Genomic DNA, 26,700 nt, shown 5'->3' on the forward strand with positions numbered 1-26,700 from the left:
TATATGTACTGTCTGTGGGATGATCTGTTTTATTTCAGTGAGGTGGTTTCCAGCTGCAGTGGTTCATTACTGGCTGATCAATGGCATGTTGGCCTGGGATCTCACCCTCTTTGTGATGCCATGTGATTGTGAGGCAACGTATGTGAACTTGCCTGGGTGACAGCTGTCAACTGTAAATGGCCATATGTAATGATGAGTAAAGTTGTTGTCAACTGTCAATAGGCCATATGTAATGATGAGTAAAATTACAGGCTGCTGTCTGATTAGATGTAAGATTAGAAAAAAGATACACCACGAAAACCTGCCCTGAAAGGTCTAGAGCAGGTATGATTTTTTTTAAAGGGCTTGTGCTATGTATCATTTATGCACCCATATTTCTGTTTTGAACCCATTCCTCTCTAGATAGATAAGTCCTGCATGCCAACATTGTCTCTCAATTGAATGGGAAAAGTCTTAGCAACCTTACAAATTAAAGACTAGAACCAGTGCTTGCACAGGGGAACCTTCAAATGGAAAGGAGTTAGGTTAGGAGGGCAAGTGCAAGCCTATGAAAGGCCTCTTCACATTTACTCTCCCTCCCCAGTACTGGGAATACATTTGTTTCAACACTGATCGTTTACACAGCACTACTCTATGCCAGGTAATGTGATGGGCAAGTGTGAAATGACTGCTTCAGGATAAATATTATTGTCAGTTCAGAGAGCTGATCAGTGGTGTGGGCATGATGGATCGATATATCCGTGCAAGCCATTCTTTAGCACTTTTTCTACTAAAGGACGTGCTTTTAATCAGTGACTTGACTAATGGTTACCATCGTATGATTATTTAGCCTTTCTCTATATACTACCTTCTTTCAGTCAACGGCAAGATCTTCTCCTGTTTATCATTCCTTTAGTGATTATTACACCACTCACCTAGAACAAAATATCCTTAAAAACATAAACAAGTAACCTTACCAAAGTTAGAAAGAAAGGCTTATACAGAGAGAGAGAGAGCAACAAAGAAACTACAGTCCAAGGATGAACATGATGGAGAGAGAGTGAGAATGTAGACCTAACAAAGCTTAAAAAAAGGAAAAGAAGGGCCAGGCGCAGTGACTTACACCGTAATCTCAGCACTTTGGGAGGCCAAGTCAGGTGGATCACTTGAAGTCAGGATTTAGAGACCAGCCTGGCCAACATGGTAAAACTCCATCTCTACTAAAAATATAAAAATTAGCCGAGCGTGGTAGCACTCGCCTGTAATCCCAGCTACTTGGGAGGCTGAGGCAGGAGAATCACTTGAACCCAGGAGCTGAGATTGCACCACTGCACTTCAGCCTTGGGCAATAGAGCTAGTCTTGAAGAAGAAGAAGAAGAAAAGAAAGGCACGTCTTGTTTCTTTCTTCAAACTCATTAAAGTAGTGATTTCCAATTTTTGGCAGCCCAGCTTCCTGAAGACTATAATCTGCTTCCTTCAGGAATATTGGCTCTCTGAGTGTGGTGGTCTTGGGAAGCCACCCTATGAATTTTCCCTCCAAAGGCAAATTACTACATGCCCCAAATCAGGCTCTCTTCTGCAAGCTTCCCATTCAATTCCCCAACAGTGTATTTCTAGAAAATCCTGTTCTTGCTGTTTCTCTCTCCCTGAAGAGAGAGACTCAATCCAGAACCTTCTCAATCATTTATTTTCTGACAAGTGCAGTAAAACTTCATCTTGAATGATAAGCTCCACAAAGGCTCCACCCAGACCCTAAACTTTGAGACAGTATAAGAAGTAGCTTAAAAGAAAATGTCTCTGGCGTTTTTAAAAAGTAGCCTTCAAGAGACCATTGCTGGCTGGGCGCCGTGGCTCACGCCTGTAATCCCAGCACTTTGGGAGGCCGAGGCAGGCAGATCACTTGAGGTCAGGGGTTCAAGACCAGCCTGGGCAACATGGTGAAACCCCGTCTCTACTAAAAATACAAAAAAAATTAGCCAGGTGTAGTGGCGGGCACCTGTAGTCCCAGCTACTCCAGAGGCTGAGGCACGGGAATTGCTTGAACCCAGGAGGCAGAGGTTTCAGTGAGCTGAGACTGCACCCCTGCACTCCAGCCTGGGTGACAGAGCAAAACTCCGTCTCAAAAAAAAAGAAAAGTAAATACATAAATCAGGGATCATTGCATTGCTTTGGGGTAAAGATGTAACGTGCCCACAAGGCTCTGCTTATCCAACCCCTGTACAACTCCCCCAGCCTTACCACACCAGGCTCTGTTTTTTACCACTTGGGCCTTTCCTTTTAGTCCTCAAAGGCCCCAAGTTCTCTCCTGTTCCTGGGCCTTAGCATAAACTCTTCTCTCTCTCTAACCAAACCTACCCTGTGCTGCAAGAACTCCTAGTCCTCGAACTGATTTCATTTTAAGCCACACTTCTTCAAGGAAACCTTCCCTCACTCTGCAGTCTAGATAGGGTTCTTTATTATCCAACCTCCTACTGTGTTCCTTTCTTCCAGAAGTATCTCAGTCTAGAATCACATAGTCATTTTTTTTTCATTGGTCGATTAATGTTTATCTCCCTTCTAAACTAACAGCTCCCAGCAAGGATCAGGCCTTTTATTCCCCCTGTTGATGTCCCTACCCACAGCACAGTATTTGGCACGGCATCGGAGGCACTCAGGAAATATATTTCGTGTGAATGAATGCCCCTTCTGTGACATCTCCAAAAATAAATCACTCTTGTCGTTGAGGACTGGTACAGTTTTCTTCTCTTAAGAAACAGGCTTGCTTTTGTTTCTTTTTTTTAAATGTGATTTTTACATGCCATCATCTTTTTACTTTGAAAGTGATGGGTAGAAACCTTGCATTTTTTGTTCTCTTAGGTTTTTTGTATGACTGTTTCATAAATCCCCTCTCCCTTTATCATTTACCTCTTGTCTTTTTATTTTGTATTTCATTATAAGCTGTCTCAACGCTTTCTGGAAGTACTAGGGTATCCAATAATAAATAATTGAGAGCAGTATCAACCCCAGGAAAGCCCATTTCCCTACAATTATAATGGTGTTGAAAATGCTTTGTCTTTGTGTAAACATGGCCCAAAAAGAATGTGATGATTCTTTTTTCTCAATTTGTGGGAAACATTTTTAAAAATTCTTTTACTTTGCACCTGTACACTACTTCTCTTCCAAGAATATTTAAGCTTTAAGCACTTTCCAGTCATTACTTGATTTGCTGCCAATGTGCCAGTGTTTATAATATGAAGGAACTGAGGCAAAAAGAGCCAAAATTTCAGAATTAAAAAAAAAAAGTTGATAACATGAGAATGTATTCCTGGCTCTTAGTCTCTTACAGTTTCTCTCAGGTGGTATGATGCTAGGTTGATAATCATTGGTGTTGAATTATTATTGTAATTTCCTTGAATTTTTTTTTAAGTTTGAAACATTAGGTTTAATATGACGGACAATGACTGATATAACCATCATAAAATCTTTTACTTCCAACAATCTTTTAAAAAAAATCTGTGTCTATAATTTGAGAACATCAACAGGAAAAAAAATTAGTCAAAAAACTGGAGCAAGCAATTTGTAAAAGAGTCAATGTGATGTGACAACTAAGACATTTTATAAGAAAACATTATTTAAAAAAAAAGTTCAACAAGACTAAAACCAAAATTTTAAATATGTATACACCAGTGGTGTAATGTTGAAGGTCTAGATTTTATGGCCAAAGACTGAACTTTGTCCATATGTGAAATGAACACTTGATATTAATCAGTGATATTGGTGTTTAGCAGAACACAGAAACACTTAATAAACATACAATTCTACACTAAAGCCATTTTCTGCCTTGGATAAGTAAAAATTTCCACAAGTTAAGACACAAATTCCTAAAATGGTTATTTTCTTCTCTTTATCACTAACAAGTTTTTTTCTTTACTGTTTCTGTACTCCTTATTTATTAAATTTGAGTTCTACATTCACACAGCTCTTTTCCTTAGCTGCTCTATATTCTCTATGTGATATATCTCTTTCTTTTATGTTATTACTTAGCCATATTTTGTTATTGTTGCTGGCTGGGTTTTAAACCTTGTTAAAAATTAGCTAATTTTCACGTAAACCAATTCTAGACATGGGCCATAATAATATACACATATGTGCGTGTACATATTCACAGCTCTTCTCCCCTACCCCCAAGCTGGCAAAGACCCCAAATCAGATTTTAATCCACCAAGTGTGTTACCCCGTCTGCCTATTTGTGTTAAGGTGCCCAGGATTTAGGACAAATTTAAGATCAAGTTATAGGCAGATCAAATTAGTTTGCCAGCTTAATTTCAGGAAGTCAGGTTGTCCAGTTTATAAGTTTTTTAAAGTGTGTTTCCTTAGTTTCTTTCTTTTTGAAAATTGTTTCCTATTTTTAGTTTATTCATTAATTTATTAACTCATTCAGAAATATTTCTCTAAGTCCTGTTATTTGCTAGGCACTATCCTAGTTGTTGGGATTACTATAGTAAGTAGAAGGCACACACACACACACACACACACACACAAATCTCTCCAAACACAAATGATGCTCTTAGCCATCATGCAGCTCATAGTCTAGTGGTAAGAAAAATTAGTGTCAATTAAACAATTACATAAAGCCATATAAAATTGTGACTATGATGAATGCTGCAAAGGAAGAGTAAACACTGTGATGAGCCCTCTAATGGGAGGATTTCACCTAATCAGGATGTTTAGGGAAGGCTTCCCTGAAACATGAGTCAGATATAACTAGGTGAATAATAAAAGTGATAGTACTGGCCAGGTGCAGTGACTCACGCCTGTAATCCCAGCACTTTGGGAGGCGGTTGAATCACCTGAAGTCAGGAGTTTGAGACTAGCCTGACCAACAGAATGAAACCCCGTCTCTACTAAAAATACAAAATTAGCCAGGTGTGGTGGTGCATGCCTGTAATCCCAGCCACTTGGGAGGCTGAGGCAGGAGAATTGCTTGAACTCGGGAGGCGGAGGTTGCAGTGAGTCAAGATCATGCCATTGCACTCTAGCCTGGGCAACAAGAGAAAAAAAAAGACATTACTGATAATAATAGCTAACATTTATTGATCTCTTACACTGCCCCAGGCATTGTGATGAGTGTTTCACCTGTGTTGATGTATCTAATCTCTGCAAATTTCCAGGGAGGATGGCACAATAGTGCCTCACCACAGTTGGCAGAGGGAAACCAGAAACTGAGAGTATTCCTACCTAGGGGCCTGTGCTAGCACCTAAGTGTTTAACCACTCACCTTTTTCCTGCCTATGTGAGGACTGGGAAAAGAATTTTCCAGGGACTGCAGCTGGTGCATAGGCCCTGGGGGGACTTATGCAGCACAGTCAGTAGGAGGGGCCGAAAGAAGACCAGTGGGATTATAAAGGACAGAGGAAGCCACCAGGGTACATAACTGCCTGCATTTGCATTACATGCATCTCCAGACCCCATTGCTTCCCAAATGTCTTAGTTCAACTCAAAGGAAATCATCTTTATTCAAGGTGTAGCAGATTGCCCGTGGATGTTGTTTAAGCGGATCTACTCTAAATTACATGGAAAACCAGATAGGCTCAAAGTTAGAGAAGTTCAGTACGATAAGCAAAGTGGTAAAGCTTTCTTCTTCCCCAGCCTTTTCTTTCTGCTCTTGAATGTGGAAATTATGATTTGGTGTAAAATGTCCATACTTTTTTTTTTTACCAATATGCCTACATTCAAAATTTAAATCTTCCTAACATGATCAGTGGTTACCTTGTTCCACTTGCAAATTGGTAAATTAGATAGCTTGAATTCAGAATAACTGCAGAACTGTAATGTAAGGTTCCATTAGATCATGTCCGGGAAGAATCATTGCTATTTTTGGCTATTTGAAAATTAAGAATATTTCTATTCAGGTGGAAGTTCCACATGTAGTTAGGTGGAGAAACTTTATTGGGACTTGACTCATAGGGATTGGGCTAAGGGACTTTCAGTCTGTATCATTATAATAATAATTACATATAAAATTTAAAAGTACATAATCACATGTATACTTAATGAATGAAAATCCTGTTTTTCTTTTCATAAGTGGTTAGTTAAATCATTCTATAATACCGCTATTCTATAAGGCAATGTACGGTTTTAGAATGACTTTATATCTAAACAATACATTAAAAGTAATACTTATATGGACTGATTATATGAAAAGAATGACCATTTATAGAAGACTAAAAATTAATTAGAACAAATATAGGACAAGGTTAAAATATAGTTTATATTTGGAATAGCATCTTCAGTGTTAATTCTTTTTCTCTTTGAATTACTAAAAAGCTGCTATTGAGCTTTCTACTTTTAATGACTTGGTTGCAGTTAAGACAAATACAAGACAGAAAATACTGTCATTACCCTAATTGGAATGTTATTTATACATTCATAATGTACAGAAAAACACACTTTAAACACTATACACACTATGAAACAAATGAAACTTTACAGATTATAAACTGGAAATAGAGAAATTGAGTTTTGATTGTTAAAATTGTTATAACATGTCTCTGGTATATCATGTATTTATCTAAATAATATGTGTTGTAGGATCAGGTAAGTGAGCTAGGTTTCCAGGTTCATGGGGTTCTTTTTAAATTCTTGTTACCTTCTTCTGATTATAAAATATAAATCTATTTTTTAAAATATTCAGGAGAAAGCAAAAACCTTCATAATCCCATTTTTTCCCAGAGATAAACACTTTAACAGTTTGTTCAATATCCTCTTGCTATGTATAAAGACACTCCTTCACTCACTTAAAATTGTTGTTATATACCCTTAATTCCCCTGATGGACATTAGGTTTGTGTTCTGTTATTTGCTTTGGAAAATGATACTTCAAATGAGTATTTTTGTACATATACACTTAAGTGTTACTTATGTAAGATAAATTACTAGAAGTAGAATTGCTGGGCTAAAAATCTTGCACAGTTAAAATATTCACCCATTTTGCCAAATTGCCCTCACAAAGTGTACAAGTTTACACTCTCGCTAACTATACATGAGTATCTGCTTCCCCCTGCACCCACCCCCACCGCCCCCTGCAGTTATTAGCACTCAGAATGATCTTCTTTTAAAATTGTATCAGTTGGGTAGTTGAAAAGTGATATCTTATTGGAGTTTTCATTTGCATTTCTTTGATTATTAGTGAATATACGTGTTTGGAATAGGATAGGATGGTTTAAGAAGAGAAAATAAACTCAGTGGGAATAAAGATCAGGTTGATTTAGAAAGTTGAAAATGAATCTTTTATATTAGTCTATTTCTTCCAGTGTTTTCAGAATGTCCTCATTTTTTGTAAAAGTGGTTTACATGTCATGACACATACATGGAAACATTTGCTTTAGTGGGGGAATGAACAGAACTGTAGCAAAACTTTCTTTATAATGAAATTATTTTAATACCTTTCAGGCAAGAAATTAGTTTCATCAAGAAAATTGATTTAATTCAGAAGAGGTGCAGTATTTATAGCCATAACCAGGTTAAACATTTTTCTCCACTTCTATATCAAAAAATAGCTTCTAACCAGTGTATAGCTGCAAATCAATTAGTTCAGTTTAAGGTTTTCAAATGTTCTTAATACTCCTCCCATCTTTATGATGTTTATTATTCTGTGCAAATCTTTGAGGTTCTTCACATAACTTTACAAAACAGACAAAAAATAACTTTCGATGGCCAGCTGAATAGCCCAAAGAAAAAGTTGCAATCTTAACAACAGGAATTATTTCATTTCATAGAGCTGGATAGTGAAAAATGATTAAAACAGATGCTTCTGGTATTTTTATTTTTATTTTTTTAGTTTCTAAGTGCCTAAATTCACTTAAAAATTAAAACCGTAGACAGTAAGAAAACTTATTTTATTCCCAGTAGCTTTAATTACAGTCACAAATTTAAGTGGCTGATTAATTTTCATGAACCAACCAATACTTATTGTATTTTAGAAACATAAATGGAAGGGAAATCCAGAATATCTATATTCTACAAATGGCAACTTTGCTTGTTTGCCAGAGCGGCATGCTGGGGATCTTAACTATACCATTTTTGAATAGCAGCCTAATGAGCTTGAATATTCTGTTGAAGGGGAAAGTGAAGTACATTTTTCAGTGTCTTCTCCAGAGGTAGCTTTGGTCACCTGAACGCTGCAAACTAGGAATGGAGTTCTGATTTGCAGAGCATACCTTGTACAGCAATAGTAAAAACAGAGGATGGTTTTTGTTTTTCATGGAAATTCATTTGATATATTCTCTGGGTGTGAACCTTAGTTCTGATTTAAGGAACCCTCTTGACATACTCCTGGCCAGGAAGAGTGAGAGACTGTTTTAAATTGTCTCAAATTTTGTTCTTATTTAGAGAAAGTGTTCTGTTCTAAATTCTCACTGAAAGATCACAGAATAGAAACAAAGAGGCTTTTGTAATGAAATCAGGCAGAGCCACTCATGTATTTAAAATCTCATTATCTATATCAAAACTATTTTAAGTTGTGCCCAAATCTAGATTCATCTTAACTAGTAAGAAAAAATCTTGTGGTTTTGGATGTATTGATATATCCTGGTATCACACTTTCTTTTTAATTGCAAGACAATATGACTTACTTATAAATTATGGAAATTTTGACTATGAACCTTAAATTCTTGAGAAGAATGTCCACACAAGCTTAGGCCTTCTCTACTCTTCTAGAGTTGTAAAAACTGAGAGAGGGAATTCATAGTACATCAAACCAATTTTTCTATTTCATGGCACCACATATAAACCATCACACTTAAATGAAACTCTTGTCATCATAAAAAGATTGAGGAACCTGCTCTCCATGAATATTTGAGTTACACATTATTTTAAAATGATGTCATTAAGAAAACTCTGTACACTAATAAGTATCTCAAGTTGAAATGTTACACTGCATATTAATTGGTATGGAAAAATAGAATGGCTGTATGGAAAACAATACGTTCACCATAGATATTGTTTGATAGTAACAGCCACTTGATAGGATCATGTAATTTTGTAGTGAATTTCCTCTATTTGCCACCAAGGGAAGTGTTCTGGAGTAAATTTCAGCTGTCAATCTTGCCAGTCTTGTGATAGTATTAAAAATTAGTTTGGGATAGAAAATGAAGTGTTTTTTATTTCTTTCTTACTGATTTGAGGAGGGAAAAGGGTACCTAAATTCTTGCTCAAATAGGAATTTGTCCAATAAGACAATAATGTGTAAGATAAAGAATTTTAATACTTGTACATGTTTAAGAATTTAATTTTGTTTTCTGGAAATCTTGATATTTGACTTCAAGATACAGCATAGCCAAATTGCCATAAATTGCATCTTTGTACAGAAAAGTAGTTGTTCTTTTGGGAAATGTGGTTTTACAGAATATATTGCAACCTGACACAATGAATTTTCAGCATCAGTATTGACAAATGAAGAACAGGAAACAGAGGCAAGTGAGGCGTTACAACAGACAGAGTAGTGAGGTCCTAATTTGGAGCCAAAGATTAGCTGCTTTTGATCTACCATTAAATAACTGTAATCTGGTACTAAAATGAGGGTTTTAATTTTGAGCATATGAATTGGCTATATCTTAGAAGTTAAAGAACTAAAGTGAATTTTGGAGATAGTTAAATATTAATACAACCACTACTTGTAGTTTTTATTTTTTAAAAGGAATAGTCAGGCAGTAAATAGGACTTCAGTGTATGTCACATTTAAGGATCTCTTTATATAGTGCCATAACTTTATGTATATAAAAAGATACATACATTTTGCTAAAATTAGCATAAAGCCTTGTATCTGGAGCTGTGTATTCCCTCTGTGGCAATGCAGTTTTATTCCTTATGTCTTCTGTACCCTCATCAAACATATATACTTGGGACTTCGGCTTCAAAGAGAATGGTCAGGTTAAATCTCCTTTTTAAATAAAAGTGAAAGAATGGCATAAAAATAAATTGCAGAAATGTCTTCAGACCCTATACTGGTTCTAAGATGAGACTCTTCCCGGCAGAAAACTTTTGTTTTCTTGTCTTTAACAAGTGAATTCCACTTTCACTTCTGAGTGTAAACTGGCAGATTAGACATTTCCAAGGGCTTGTTCAGTGTGAAGTTTTTCAGGTGATTTCAGTTTAATGCGACCAGATAATTGTAGCTCCAGGGCTTAGTTAGGCTGTAAAGCTGCTAATCCAGACAATATTACCTGGTCACATGTTGTGCTTATAAGAGACACCTCTGCCTTTAATGTTCTCTCCCCAGGCTGGTGATTTCTGGTTTCAGAAGTCCTATAAAAATGAGGCACACCAGGCCAAGATTAAGTCTGGGGGAAAAAAAATATCAGAATATGCAGTTTCAGACAATAATGTAAAACCTTAAATCTTTTGCCAAAGATAAAATTTGATATGTTTGTGGCATGCAGTTCTACTTTATTCCTTGTCATCTCTAAGGAAATTTAGTGAGTTTGAAGACTGTATCTTCTTTTTTTGATTCAGTGAGCTACTGCCCAAGCATCTATACTCTAAGCATTTGTAAATAGTTATATCAATTACTGCAGTTATTATTTGGTAAGAATGCTTCCTCTGAGTAGAGTGCAGTAATCCACTTCTCATATTTATTCCACTCAGAACCTCTTCTGAACAGCAATTGTAATGCAATATTGAATGATGATATGTTGGGATTCTGAAGGTTGTTACCTTTTTGTCTCACCCTGACCAAAATGTGGTATTTCTATTGTAGTTAATATATCAACAGATGCTTATAAATAAAAGGCAGATCTATTCATTTGTCAAACCTTTGTTAGCTCTTGTGGCCTACCCGGTAATGAACAATTGGGAAATAAAACAACGTTGGGAGAGGCAGTTTATATGTGATTAAGCCTTTCTATTGTGACATTGAATGTGAGAGATGGGCAGAAGTCCTGCTTTGGAGTACACTTTAACATGCCATGTGCAAAATGGGAATTAGGTTGCTATTGTGTTGAAAGCAAGGTGCATTATTTGGATTATGTAAGCTATGTAGGATCTAAGAGGACAGAAAAGAAGGTAGAAATTGAGAGCCCAGGCAGTGGGGTTCAAGCAGCATAACAAGTCAACTAACGGCAGTAAGACTACTCTGTGGCCGGGCACTGTGGCTCACTCCTGTAATCCCAGCACTTTGGGAAGCCGAGGAAGACTGATGACTTGAGCTCAGGAGTTTAAGACCATCCTGGGCAACGTGGCAAAACCCCATCTCTAAAAAGAATACAACAAAAATAAGCTGGACATTGGCGGCATGTGCTTTTAGTCCCACCTACTCTGGAGGTTGAGGTGGGAGGATCCCCTGAGCCTGGGAGGTTGAGGCTACAGTGACCTGAGGTCATGCCCCTGTATTTCAGCCTGGGCAGTAAACAAACAACAACAAAAAACTCAAAAAACTGCTCTTGTGAAGTGCCTAGTGCAGAGCATGGCTCCCTATAGATGAGTCTTATTTCTGCCTCCTCTTCCTTTTTACTTCCTTCCCTCTCTTTCTCTCTGCCTCTCTGCTGTCCACCATGGAGAGAAAAGATGTTCTATTTTACTCTTAAGGGGTCTTCATCTGTAATCCTTTCTTTCAGCAACTTTATGTTTTCTTGGAAATTTATGTAGTTGTGTCATGGCCCTTTATTATACAAAATTCTTTCTTTGTTATCCTAGAAGGAGTCTAAAAGTAAGAAAATAAATAATTTGCACTTGCTCTTTATTCTTGGTACCTTGATTATAGAGAGAGTTGTTCCTCTTCAGCTGAGGTTGCCAACATAGGGACCACTGTATCTGCTTCTCAGTTTCTCAGTTACCATGGCCCAGCAGGGGCCTGTCTGGGCTCTGAAGAGCACCAGGGATTCCTGGAGATGGAATCATTCTTTCCCTGGTCACTTTCCTGTGCATTCTCAGAAGCTGCCACTGTCCTAGGAGATCATCATTTGTGCTTGATGCTATGGAGAATTCATTGGAAATATCAGGCAAAGTTAATCCATAATGACTTCCATAGGCTATATATGTAAACAAGATAGTACACATGAAATAAGTAATTAAATAAAATAGTGTATTATCAATAGCAAACAAAAAAAGTTCATTATGTATGTTTAGAAAAATACAAATTGACTAGTTCAAATATTTCATAATTGTTACCTTTTTCCTTATCAGGTTGCTTATGAAAAAAAAAAGTCTTACGACTTCCAGGCTTGGAGTTTATTCACATTTTAGGTTAGATTGAAGGAAATTACAAATTAAACTTTTGAAGAAAGTTACAAATTAAACTTTAACTTCTGGTTTTTAGAATGTTTATTATTAGTATCCAATAATCTACATACATGAATAAAGCTTACATTATTAACGACTTTCATATTGACCAATTAAAGTTCAATTAATCAACTAAGGTTCGTTTGGTTCCATATGACAGTGAACTAGCCAGGTGTTTTTCAAAAAGTTGTAGGATATTGGAGTATCCTAGTGCCCCAAACCTTAGAAGAGCAGGACTCAGGGCATCTCTGGGAAACTGTCTCAGGAAGTATTAAGGGATCCTTCTTTGGGATCCTTCTTAAGATACCAATCAAATGGTTTAGCTTCCCTGACTTCCAGTAGGGGTCTGAAATGTATTTATGCCCAATAACATTTATTCATACCCGCTAACATGGTAAATTCAGAGCATACATAAGCTGCTGGGAGTTGTATTCTGGAGTCGTTACATCAAAAATTATCAATTTCTTGGCAGCTTCTCATTTTCTAGTAGACATGTACACCTTTAATGATCAAAAGACCATGGCAAAGTTTCTTAATCTTTTCCCAGCTGATGCCCTGTTTTAGGCTTCTAGAGGATTCACTGAGCATTCCAGATCTACATTTTTTTTTTTTTTTTTGAGTTGTGGATACTGACCTATTTTTGAGGGGCTGGGATTGACCTTTCACTCAGTGCCCCCACGTGTTTATTACTTTCACCTGCACTCATGCCTTCAAGCTCCTCTACTGTGAATCATTACAGAAATACAGGCTAGAATCCCTGTGGCTAAAGGCTGAAGAACTGGAAACAAGAATTGAATTCAATTCAACAAAGAATTGGTGTCTTATTGCCAACCAAGTGCTTTGCAAATTTGAATTCAACTCTGCTTCTTGCTTATAATCTTTCCCTGGTTTCCACAACTGCATTTCAGAGTCTTTAATTAGAAGATAAGGAAACTGTAACCAAATAGTCCTGTGTACATCAGTCAGCCCAAGACTGGCCTTTGTGGTGGCAATTGCAGTGAATCAGAAATTAGCTGTTTGTGCTTCCTGGCCAATTTCTTCCATGCTAGCTTGCAACAATCTGGAATTGAAAACTTTTTCCTATGGAAATTCTAAATTTCATCTTCACAGTTTCTCAAATTTACAGGTGGTAACTCTATATCATTAAGTTAATGAATTTAATCTGTAGTCTGATTGATGAATGTAGTGGATTAGAACATCAAGCAACACCTCTCAGCACTAGGTACATAGACTAACAGATATGAGAAGAACGACACAAGTTCTTTCACCTGATTCGTCACTGTTACTTCTTTATTTTATTTTATTTATTTATTTATTTATTTTTGAGACTGAGTCTCACTGTGTTGCCCAGGCTGGAGTGCAGTGGTGTGATCTAGGCTCACTGCAAGCAGTGAACCCACTTCCCGGGTTCATGCCATTCTCCTGCCTCAGCCTCCCAAGTAGCTGGGACTACAGGTGCCCGCCACCATGCCCGGCTAATTTTTTTGTGTTTTTTTAGTAGAGGCGGGGTCTCACCATGTTAACCAGGATTGTATTGATTTCCTGACCTTGTGATCTGCCCGCCTTGGCCTCCCAAAGTGCTGGGATTACAGGCGTGAGCCACCACACCCAGCCTGTTACTTCTTTGTTACTCCCAGAATGGATCATGCAAAGTTGTCAATTAGTTACAATTTCCTGACTTTTGACTAATTAAAAGGAAAGTCTTGGATATAAGTAGCTTTATTTAAAAAAAAATTTTAATTGTATTAGTCTCAAAAGCATAAACTAGATAAAGTTGACTATAGAAAATTAGATATAGACGAGACTTAAGTATCATTAACATATAAAATCACTAGTTATAATGAAATTCATTAAAAAATTAAGTACATATAATAAAGGATACTTTCTTAAGAGGATAAATGTTTTGCCCTTCTTCTGGGTCTTATTTATGATATGAATTTGGCTATGATAATTACTCATAGTAGAAGGCACATTTTAGCTCAACCTTTTTCAAGATATTATTAGTCATATTAGTAGAGTACAAATTAATGTAGGGTTTCTATTATTTTGTTTTATGAGTTTTCATTTGTTAGTTGATTCTTTAGTTTTGAATAAACCAGAAACTTTCCTTCACATATTTGAAGTCCAGTGACCTCTAGTAATTGGAATATATATGAACCAAAAATAAGCTTAGAAAATATTAAATTTTTTTATTTACCTCTACTAATTGAATAAATATGAACCAAAGTAAGCTTAGAAAATATTACATTATTACTCTATGCCTCTGAGCTGCTAAGCTTTACTCATAAGATAGCTCTAATATCATCTTTCGTAGGCTATATGATTGTCTGAAGCTTGAAAAAAATGTTTTCCAAGCCACAGCAGAATAATGTAGCAAATCAGAAAGATGAAGGGCCATCCCGAAGTCTTTAGTGTGAGACAGTACAGAGGAGATTTTAAAAAGCAAAACAAACAAAACAAAAATCTCATGCAAATACTGCAGGCATAATAGACTGATCCAGTTTATTGTAGTGCAGGGTTCTGTCATCCTCAGCACTGTTGACATTTGGGTTAGATAATTCTTATGGGGAAGAAGTTGACCTGTGTGTTTTAGGATGTTTAGCAGCAATCTTGGCTTGTGCCCACTAGATGCTACGAGCACCCCCTCTCACTCCCACCTCACTTGGGACAAACAAAATTGTCTCCAGACTTTGCTAAAGGTCCCCTGGGCAGGGGCAAAATCGACCCCTAATGAGAACCATCACTGTAGCATTTAACAACTCTATAAACATTAAGAATCCTTCAAAATATAATTGTGATATTTCTTAGCATAACTATAAGCCATCAAAAGGTGTTATTTTGGCCGGCGTGGTGGCTCACCAGCACTTTGGTAATTCAAGCACTTTGGGAGACTGAGGTGGATGGATCACCAGAGGTCAGGAATTCGAGACCAGCCTGGCCAACATGGTGAAACCCTGTCTCTACTAAAAATACAAAAATTAGCCAGGCGTGGTGGTGCACACCTGTAATCCCAGCTACTCGGGAGGCTGAGGCAGGAAAATTGATTGAATCTGGGAGGTGGAGGTTGCAGTGAGCCGAGATTGTGCCACTGCACTCCAGGCTTGGTGACGAAGATTGTTATCTTTAGCCCTCTCTTTTTAACATGATAGGTAAATATGTGGTGTATTTTAGGAAGCTTTACATTCTACTGATTGAAATTTTTAAAAAATTGTGTTGTTTATATGGTAAATGTCAGTAATTTCAGAAATTCTGGCACACAGAATCCTTTAGATTCTTGTGACACTGAAAAAATAAATGATCGAATATGATTTTGCAAAATATTTGCCTTCTCAATTATGCTGTGAAATATTATAGGTCCTCTGGCATGACCCTTTCAACTGATACTAAAATTATCTTTCTTTTCCCAAGCACACATTATAGAACAGTAGGCAGAAACTGCCCTAGCACAATAGGAAGTATGAGGAAGTTGGCCTCGGATTCCGTGTGTAGATTTGGACAGCCCAAATTGGATATGAACCAAGAGCATGAAACAAAGTTTCCCTAAAGATTGTTCTTGATAGTTTGGAAAGAAAGTTGTGCCTTTCTCTTATTATTTTGAGTACATTTTCCTAGATAAAAGTCATGGTACAAGTTCTGATCTTTGATCTGTTCATCCTCGAGCATGTTGAAGACACATGATTCTATTATCCAGCTTGTTCTCTCCTGGGATCTATTAAAAAACCTGTCTGGTTACTTAATGCCAAATATGCACATAGGTCTTCCTTGTGCTGGCTGCATCATATCCCAATAGGGACAAATAGCAACGTTGACAGTTTCATTCACTGCAGTCTTATTTTGAATGTCCCAAATTCAGAGAACTCGCAAACCTTACCAACTAAGTGTTGCCTTCTAGAAAACCCTCATTTGGAAAGACAACTGTGTGGGTAGATTGTCCAAAGCTAACTTAAAGTTCGCTTACACAAAGGTATGTGCAACTTTGAAGTCTGACTTGCCACTTAAATTTAACTTTTTCCCTTTTCCACATTTTCACAATTATTCTTTAATCCTCAATTCTGTAATTGTGCCTCTGTTTCCTTAACATAATTTTAGTTCATTGTATTAAGCTATGGTTTCTGTGGCATACTTTTTGCTTGTAAATTTTTCTTTATATTTGTTTCGTCTTCATAATCATCTACAATTTTATAATTTGTATTGATTAGCTTTTCTTGGTGTGCTTTTTATATTTTCATTGTTATTCATATTATTATATTGGTTAGGATGTTCTCTAAAGTTTTTAACCCTTATCCTATTTTTCTTTCATTTATTTAAACATTATCCATTTTCTCATTTCGTTTGTGTGACTATTATCTCGTATTTTCTATCGGTTTTCACATTTTTGTCTTTCATCATGAAGTTAGGCATAAGAGGGAACAGCTGTGAAATCTATGCTCTGAGAACAGTTTCTGAATATTTTACTACTTCAATCCCCTAAAGCCTACTCAAAAACTTCAGGTGTCAACAACTCAACTTATACAGGAGCCAGACAGACTGGTGAGGACTGGGATGAACCCAAGGGCTATGTGTTTTTATCACATGGTGGCTTCCATTTAATACCAGTAGATTGCTGCCATGTGGAAGGGTGGGCATAGCATTGACAGATCATCCAAGTTTTTTTTTAAGTGTCAGAAATATGGATATTATATGGAATGTCTGAATTTCTAAATAGTGGAAAATACTTTTTTAAAAATGTGAACACTACATAGGCCGGACAGAATACCAACACAGTGAGTGGTATGCAGGTACTTCTCAAAGCTATTGCAGTGGCCATGAAAGCCAGGTTACATACATTTTTCCCTTGCCAAGATATCTAACCAATAGAATTATTCATTAAATCAGGAGGTTTGACTCATATCAAGTCATTCTTAGAGCCAGAAATCAGCAATATTTGGCCTGCCTTCCTGTCCTGGGGCATGTCTCTAGCAACTGTGATCTTAATGATCAGGATTATTCCCTTGAAGGATTCTTCCTTGTCTCAGGAATAGATTTACTTTCTTATTGTTGGTTAATTGAATCCTGAAAGTATTAAGTATTAGTATGCTTCCCTTTGTGTCAAGAAATCGTTCTTACATCTTTACAGCCGTAAGTGTGGCTCTGTCATTGTTCTTTGTTATTTTGATTTTGCTGCTACCTGTAGAACTCTTGTTAAATGTAAGGAAATTTCTGGAGTTATCCCCATATTTCAGAAGCTCTGAAAGGTTAGCAAAGTATATTAAGAATTTTAGAGAATATTGTGTGAATAGAATGTTACATAAACAGGAAGATGAAGATTGATGAATGAAGTCAAAAATAGGTAAGCCATTACTGTCTTTGGAGAAAATATTGTAAGCCTGCTCACAAGATACCATGGTAGGTGGACAGGGAAAAAAAAGAAAAAACACAGGTGAATGAAAGGCAAGATGGAATCATCTGAAGTGGATTTTAGAAAGTGATTGTTCCTAGATTGAGTTACAAATTTGTTCAGAAGGTTGGAAGATAATTATAAAATCACAAAGAAATTGGTAACCCTAAAGTAGATTCCTAGTTTCTTAATACCTTTTGTTTTGGATCCAGCACTGTTCTAGGAACAGTTCAGGACAGTCAAACTGAAAGTAAATGGATTTTTAAAAAATACTTTGATATATATCATTCAACACTCAAAACAGCCCTATGAAGTGATCAGGAGAATTATCATCCTCAAGGAAACTTAGACCAACTAGAGTACATAATGCTTTCGAAGACGCACAGTTAGTTTTTAGGTGGAAGGAATATAACTGTGGGCCCTTTCATTCCTACTCTTTTATGCCATTCTACCATATCAGCAGTGGTAACCGGCATAGTCGTATCAATCACAAAACGTGGTGAGGAATCCCTTACTCTTTGTGAGTATATGTGTAGAGACATTAGATAAGTTTCTCAGTAACCGACAGTGTATCTTTCACTTTGTTGTGGAGTTAATCTTTAATACTGGTTAGAATGTACAAGCAGCTAATGGTAAACCTCTAGCCTATACTTCCTTTTGATTGTATAGCATTTTCAGTTGGTTGAACCATATGCTTAAGACTTTTTTCCCCCTAGAGTTGAGTTTATGATTGAGCTTAGCAAAATCTAAACTGTTCATATTAGATAGGTGAGAAGTAAGAAAATCAGTCACAAAACAGTCCTGGGGGATTTGCTTGTTTCATCCATTTGCAGAGTTTCCACTGATTATTCTAAACATGTGAGTTGAAAACAGGAAAGAGAGCCTTGTTACTGAAGTTTAAAAATAAAATAATTCTAATGTGGTCATATTAACTGAAATTTGAAGAGCAAGAGCAGCTCCTCTGAATAATGGCTCTCTTCATCTACTGGTCCATCTCAAAGTAAGAGCTTCAACATGAAATAACAAAGGTCAGAGCTGGCTTTCTGTGCACCTTGTTGCTTCTCTTATTTCTTCTCTTAATCCTAATGAAACCTGTGATTTAGATAACGGAAATTTCCTGATTTGAATTCTTCAAAAACAGGGAATGCAAAATGAGGACCAAGTTCTTTACTAGTCAGGTTTTGTTATTCAGCTGTTCTCTCAATTTTCAGTGCCATTTTTTAGATTTATCTTGTCAAGAAGCAGGGAAGAATAGGAAGTCAATATCATGACTAGGCGCTTTTGCTTTGACATGATATTTATGTACATTTATATGAAAGTTACCAGGAAACCTCTGAAAATTGCAAAATTTGAGCTTTGTGTCAGGGCATGATTCTTGCGTTTTACAGTGATCTAAGAGGGTATGTTACTCCTGGGACGGTGTCGGCTTTGTTTTCCTTTGTTTTTATCATCTTCTAGTTTGAACCCTGATCTTAAGTGTGAAAGTTCAGCCTGACAGATTGTCCATTTTCTTTCATTCCAACCTCTTCTCTCTCTCCTTCCTCGGAGTCCCTCTCTTTCTCCAGCGGGTTGCACTTTTCCTGGAAGTAAACAGAAGATGTTACATATATTAACACTAAGCTGGGGTACAATGCGCTTGGGTGTGCTCTCTGCAATTCCCTGGCAGTCATAAATTAATTAAAAGTAGACAGGAACCACGGAAAAAGAAAGTTCTCCGTTTTTCTCCCCCTCCCCCAGCTTTTTTTCTTTTTCTACCGGTAAATAGCTAGTTCCTTTGTTCCTGGCTGCACTATTTCATTTCTGCCATCATTGTCCTCATTGTTCTCAGAAACAGGAGGGGTCTGGGCCAGGAGCAGCAAGGTCTCAGCTAATGACGGGAAGTCTTTAAAGTTTGCGCTGCATTTCATCTTCTCTGTGGGAGTTTTAGGACGTATCCAGTGTTTGATCCCCACCGTGCAACTTTGCTTCTAGTTAATTAACAGATCCCCCATTACACACTCTCATCTAGAAGCACATGGGAGGCCTATTGGGAGGTAATTCAAGGCCAATCTGAGTGATGGCAGGAATGAGAGAAATCAGTTGTTTTAGGGCTAATGTTCAGGAAAGAAAGATGTCCCATTTTAGGGATCTCATTTGAAATTTTTGATGATTTCTCTTTTCTATTAAAAAACAAGATAGGGGAACTGTTTTGTCCACATAACCTTATGATGACCAGTGAGGGCAGTTTGAACTTAGAACTCTTTATAACTGCCTGGAATAAAAATAAAAAGGGAAAAGAAAGACAATATTATCAGATGTGGCAATATTAACAAGAATTTTGTTCTCCCTTTTATTGCTAGCGGTCTTTTTCCTGCCCAGCCTATTAGCCGGGTCACAACCATCCATAGCAACTTTTTCAGGGCACACAAGGCAGAATAGCTGGCAGGGACATGTCAGTGGCTCATTTTACAGCCAAGGCTGAATTATATACTTTGTTCTTGTGTTGCTGCTTTTGTTCCAAGGGTGTCAAAGTGATTTACAAATAATAAATGACATGGCTCAATATTAGGATCCCTTCCTCTTCTAGTCTCTTTCCAGATGAACATTGCAAAACAAAGCACATTTACCCAAAGTTAGAAGTTAGCATATGAGTGCCAAGAAAGCAGCCTCTGCTTTTCCTGACCATGGTTAGCCCGGGTTTTGATGGCCTTTGAAAAGGGAATGCCTTGTTTATTTTTTTTTTCTTATGCTTCTACAGTTTCCCCAGCCCTATGAGCAATGACCCCCTTTATCTAATGAATTAGGAGCTACTCCTGCCTTGCAATTCTCAGTTCGACACTTGGCAATGAGAATCAAACCGGGGCTATTTAGTGCAGCAGTAAATGGCCCGCCACATTAGCCCCCTGGCATGCTAAGCTATTAGGTTGTTTTACTGTTGTTAAAGTTACATTTGTTAGGTGGAGTTGCTGCCCTTCCACACAAACTCGGCGGTGCCTGATGCTGGTGGAGGCAGCACGTGTACAAAACGTGTGCCATCCACAACCCAAGTGGTCAGGCAGTGTGGCTGCACTACAGATAAGGGGCGTTCTCCTGTCTGCAAAAGTGGGGATATGGATTGTTGTTTTAAAACGAGAGATTGGGGTTGGGGGAGAACCACTGGACAATCATGGGTCTTGCACTTTGTTGTGAATAAACTAATTATATGGGCTCGATTAACCATTAATTTATAGCAGTTCTTAAGTGAACCACTAATTGTCAGAATGCCATGGAGAAGGCAGGCCAGGGGTGAGAGGAACCAAATAAGCTGGTGTGGCCTTCTGCAGCAGGCCAGCAGCCAGTGCCGCACACGCACTGGAAGCTGGGCAGAATCCCGAGGAGTTGAAAGATTAGCATGGAAATGAAGGAGAAATATTCAGGGTGCTTCAATGGTATGTATGTGGGGTGTGTGCATGCATGCATGTGTGAGAGAGACAGACACACACACGCACACACACGCACACACACAGAGAATATTTCTGCAAAGAAAGGAAGATGCCAGTACTATATAGCTCCATGCAGCCAGCTTGCAGGGTTGAGTTGGCATTTGGTAACTTGGTAGCGGCTGCCAGTGTGTGTGTGGTGGGAGAAGAGGGAATAGACAACAAGAAAAACACATAGAGCTTAAAAAAAGATGTAAAATGATTCACTTCATGCCATATGGACAAAAATGTTGTCACAAAAATAAGGCCAAAAAATAGTGCCAGGTTAGACTTTTAGTTCAAAAACATATGTATAATCATCCCCATGAACATGAATTTTAATTAGTATTTTGATAGAGAGAAACCAGATATTTTTTTAACCTGCTCTGTTCTTGTTTTCTGTTCCTCTCCCAGTTTTAGCCTCCATTAAACATTCATATACTGTATGTTTTGTGTCTGTATGAGGAAAATGCTTTATCCCTGGATTGGTGGGAATGCAAACATCTTGGTTTTCTGTGGCATACAAAATATCTTCCCAGTGGAGCTCGAAAGCAGAAGCTTATCACAGGGAAATCTAGAGCTCTCTCTGAGACCCGGGCACACCAGGGAGGAAGGAAGCCATATGCCTTTCTCTTTGTCAGTGGAGACATCTGCACCCATTCGGTTCCCCAGATCCACTCTTCACACCCATCCACATCTCATCTCTCTGGGATGCCTTTTAAACACGAAATAAGTTTTGTATGTATGCATATTATTATGTGACAGGGCAGTTTTGGGGAAAATGGATGATCGTGACTACAGAGACTAAAAAATGGAACATGTAACTTATTAGTAAACTCTATGCTTTCATTTTACTTATTAGTTACACAATACCTACTTCTTAAAAAGGATTTGAGATGACAGTACTCATCGAAGGATACCGTGCTGAATCATCTGCCCTTAGCAAAGCTTTTCTCACTTTAAATGAGGTGCTTCGATTAGTGCCCTGTATGTGATAATTAGATGATGAGACAGCAAAATGCTGATATTAGCAATGATTTTGCTGCTTAGGAGGCCATTCACACCCCAGGTTCCCTCACCGCCCCCCACCAAAAGAATGCAGGTGAATCAGGTATTTGTATTATAAATGATACAAGTGAATTTTAAAACCTGGTATTAACAGTCAATCAAATCTTGGTGCAGAAGCATTAACCTGTTTCACATTCTTTAATAGAACCTCTGAGCTTTCCTCTCACCATTAGTGATATTTCAGTCCACTTCAAGGGTAAAAGGAAAATCAACAATGGTCTTAGAAAAGGTAAATTTCACCTCCCATGTAGAGTCTCTCAGAGATTTCTCAGACTTTTGTTTTTGGCAAACATGAACACAGACGTTCTTCATTTCTCTCCTCTTCCCTTCCTGGGGAAGCTCTGGTCTCTTTAGTTAGAATAATATGTCCCCCAGGCGCCTGTTGAGGACACCCTCTTGGTGCTGGCAGGTTTTTCTGGGCTTGCTGTCTGACCTCTGCTGTTTCCTCAAAGCATTAGTCATCATTCCTGTAAGGGTTACAACAACAGAATGAATGTGTTACTTGGACAAACAGCAGCCTCAAGCCACAAACCAGGATGCACCCCGTCCATTACGTAGGAACTGCAGGAAAGGTGGTCTTTACCTCATCTCCAGGCTGCCTCATTTTCCGAAGAGTAGGAAAAAGCTATTGCTAAATACACCTGCCTGCCTTCAGAACTCTAAATCAGGCTTATATTTGCTGAGAACTATCCCCAAGCTCTTGTGTCAGACTGCTGTTGGATCCAGTAGATTTATTCATTCATTCATTCATTCATTCAATCCCTGTTTTGAAACCCCTAATATAAGTTCTAAATTTAAAGAAAGTTAAGAGTTGTTTCTTGCTACAGAAGTATTTGTACAGGCCGGGCGTGGTGGCTCACGCCTGTAATCCTAGCACTTTGAGAGGCCAAGGCGGGTGGATCACCTGAGGTCAGGAGTTGAAGACCAGCCTGGCCAACGTGATGAAACCCCAACTCTACTAAAAATACAAAAATTAGCTGGGCGTGGTGGTGGGTGCCTGTAATCCCAGTTATGCCAGAGGTTGAGGCAGGAGAATTGCTTGAACCCGGGAGAAAGAGGTTGCAGTGAGCCGAGATCACGCCATTGCACTCCAGCCTGGGGGATAGAGTGAGACTCTATCTCAAAATAAATAAATAAATAAATAAAATAATGAGGAAGATCTCTATGCAGTAATATGGAGACATTTCCAAGAAATATTCTTAGGTGGAAATTTTAAAGAAAACTTCAAAAGTATATATGGAATGCTGTCTTTTGCATAAGAAAGAAGGGCACATAAGAATAAATACATACATTTGCTTGTTTCTGCAATAATACAGGAAGTATAAGCCTTAATCAAGAAAATAATAATGTGTATTGTGTGGGTGTGAATGAATAAAAGGGATGGGGATGGAAGTGAGTCCAGAGTTATCTTACATAGTTTTTTTTTGAACCATGAGAATATTATATATGTTTTAAAAGTAAATTTTGATCGAAAATGAGAACATATCTGAGATGTTAGATATTAACTTGAATGGAAAGCCCAATGGTAATCATTGTTAATGGTACTTCAGGCCAATACTCTCCTAAAGAACAAAGAGAAGTGAAGGGGGAAGCACTTAAGAGATTGATTCCTACTGACTTGTACATATTACTGGTACTATCCCACTATATTTAATACTTAAACTTTACGTTTCTTTGATTCCTGCAACTAACAGGAATTCCTTCTCCTTTTCTCCTACCACCCCTTTTGGCGAGAGATGAGAATAAATGGAACTATTAATCATTTTTTCTACTTTTACAATTATAATTTGAGTCAGTGATGTGATTTCTTATATATTCTGGGAAGAGGGGATATAGAATCTGTGCAAATTATTAGCCAGTTTGTAAGTCATTACAATCATTAAAAATATAACACCATCATAGGATATATTACTTGCTTCCTAATGAACCATATTGTCTTTCTGATTTAATTGTTATTTTTAAAGTTTCAAAGCTTTTTCCAATTTTCTTCCCTAAATGACTTTATTTTTTGGGTTGTTACAGTGCTTTTATGAAACAAAGATGTGACTATGTGTGTGTATCATTGAAAAACTGGCTTGTATTGGACCTCCTTTAAGCACTGAGCGTTTAAAGAAAATTACTGGTAGGCAAGCTGATTTTGGTGATGGGTTAGGTATAACTAGAGATTCATGTTCTCAAATTTTGGTCCTGACATTCCCTTCTACCTGAGCAAAGGAAAGAAAGCGGAGGGTATGTTCATGTCACAATGAGGTTTATACTTTTGATCTGGGTAGAATTTGTGTTCGATATAACCAAAATGTATGGATACCTACTGTGTGTCTAGCACTTGAGTAATTTCTTTTATCCAATGACCTTATAATTAAATAAGCAAAATTTCACCCAGGGGCGGCAGTCTGAGAATTCAGCACACTAAATAGAAAACTAGAAGATGGGAGAATGCTGTGTAAAGAGAGAGTGAGCACCCTGTGTGTTTCTAAAGAGAATGGAAGGAATTTATTCAGCCTATGTAGCCTCTGTGTGGGTAAGGTTTTAGTTATGAGATAAATCAATGATCACAATATTAAATAAGTCATACCATTGCACTTATCAGTGCTCATGCAGTGACATAGTGAAAAAAATAATGAAGTAGAAACATCAGTTCCCTGTATCAAAAGCTATGAGATATAAATGCTCCCAGCCAAAGAAGGCAAGATCTGAAATTTTTAAAAAATGTGGATATATAGAATAAATATGCAACCCTCCTGATAATGTTGGCTGATGAAGTGAAATTCACCAACTGTAATTCTGGCACAGAGAGACACACATAGTGCCTGCATACACACACACACCCACACACACACACATACATCCTCAGAATATTCTTAATCATTTGCTATCTTATTTACATTTCATTTGCTAGAGTAAATTCTATCATTTGAACTTTTAAAAAATATATTTCAATATTAAGCAAAAATAAGGAATAATGTGATTGGCTTTCAAATAGCTTATTACCATTCAAATACTCTCTAGATAATTTATATTTAAAAAGGCAAAAAAAAAGAAAAAAAAAAAGAAAAAAACTGTGTCAGCTTCCGAAACATTCTAAATGGAGACTTAGCTCTAAGTAATCAAAATTGCTTTAGTTGTGCAGAGCGGCATTAAAAGCCTCGTCCACTAATTGAGTGAAGCGGCACAACTGAAGCAGCCTTGTCCCTCATTAGATGATCTTGCAGGCACTGTTTGTCATCCTGGGTTGCCGGGCTCAATCTAATAGTACTGCTGGCTCAAATTAATGGTAATTCGTTATGACACACTATGTCCTTCCAGCGAAACAACAATGCGAAGCCAGTGGGGCATCTGTCTGCCACTGCTGCTTCTTGATCTCTTTCCTTTCCACTTTAGTTCAAGCGACCACCTTTGCATAACGCTTCTAAATTCTTTAGCTAACTGGTGATTGGAGATGCCACCTGCCTGAAGAATTGCATCCAGTTCTCTTCCACTAGTGTCACAGAAAAAGCATCTCTAACAATAGGTCGAGTCAGTCTGAAACGTGATGACATTTTCTAACGGAAGCAAAACTCATTCGTGTGTGTATGTTTTTGTTTGTTTGTTTGTTTGTTGTTTTTGTTTTGTTTTGTTTTGTTTTTGAGATAGGGTCTCACTCTATTGCCTGAGCTAGAGTGCAGTGGTGTGATCATAGCTCACTGCAGCCTCAACCTTCTGGGCTCAAGCAATCCTCCCACCTCAGCCTCCAGAGTAGCTGGGACTACAGGCACATGCCAACATGCCTGGCTAATTTAAAAATTTTTCAATATAAAGGTGGCCTTGCTACATTGCTCAGGCTGGTCTCAAAATGCTGGCCTCAAGCAATCCTCTTGCCTTGGACTCACAAAGTACTGGGATTACAGGTGTGAGCCACTGTGCCAGGCCTGGGACTTCTTTTGGAATGTAAATACCTCGCTTGTATCTAATCATGGGGAATATTAATAAGAAATCTTGAGATACAGTGTTCATGAATGTGACGTAAATCCAAAGATAATGAATATTTTCTGACTCTTTGACTTTGGTTATTCAATACCTTTTGGAGGAAACTTCATGTTTATATGATGAGCATTGCTGTTCAGAATGCTGCTTTTCTATTCTTAAGAGCAGGCAGAATGCTGGAAAATGTTCTAACAGTGATGCAATCAGCCACTTCCTCCTAGCAACTCTAAATTTTGTGTTTGTATCAATCAGTTTATTGTGTTCATTCAAATAATTTCATCTGTCTGGAAGGACGACTCAACTCTACACATGAAGAAACATCTAAATAATATCTGGACATGGCTTTTCATTTGAAATCCTCGAATTACCCATGAATAGAGGAAAGGTCACATATATTGACCAGTTGACTCTGCAGTGTTGAAAGTGGTGATGCTTAGTCAGTATGGGGTGCCGGACAGTTCTATCACCCACTGTTTTCCCAAGGTTCAGCCTTAGTCTCACTGTAGGGTGTCTATTCCAAGCAATATGGGCACAGTGTGATTTTAACAGTGTTAAAAGCCTGCCTACCACCATACCATGTATTGTTTGAAATCCCACAATTAGATTTAATCCTTTGGGCTAT

General features: G+C 37.7%; 1 protein-coding gene and 1 long non-coding RNA gene across 3 annotated transcripts in view; one reads left to right on the forward strand and one right to left on the reverse strand.

The window, feature by feature from the left end:
• SOX5 (SRY-box transcription factor 5) overlaps positions 1-26,700 on the forward strand; it is a 1,030,759-nt gene that overhangs the window by 312,865 nt on the left and 691,194 nt on the right. The window lies entirely within an intron of this gene.
• Positions 11,783-26,324, reverse strand: LOC130540670 (uncharacterized). The gene is made up of 5 exons (XR_008954661.1): positions 26,173-26,324; positions 22,356-22,582; positions 21,925-22,032; positions 19,134-19,190; positions 11,783-11,926 (listed from the first exon to the last, which is right to left on the reverse strand). It is a non-coding gene; the product is annotated as an uncharacterized LOC130540670 (long non-coding RNA).

Source organism: Pan paniscus, chromosome 10, assembly GCF_029289425.2.
Source record: "Pan paniscus chromosome 10, NHGRI_mPanPan1-v2.0_pri, whole genome shotgun sequence".
NCBI classification, from domain to species: domain Eukaryota; kingdom Metazoa; phylum Chordata; class Mammalia; order Primates; family Hominidae; genus Pan; species Pan paniscus.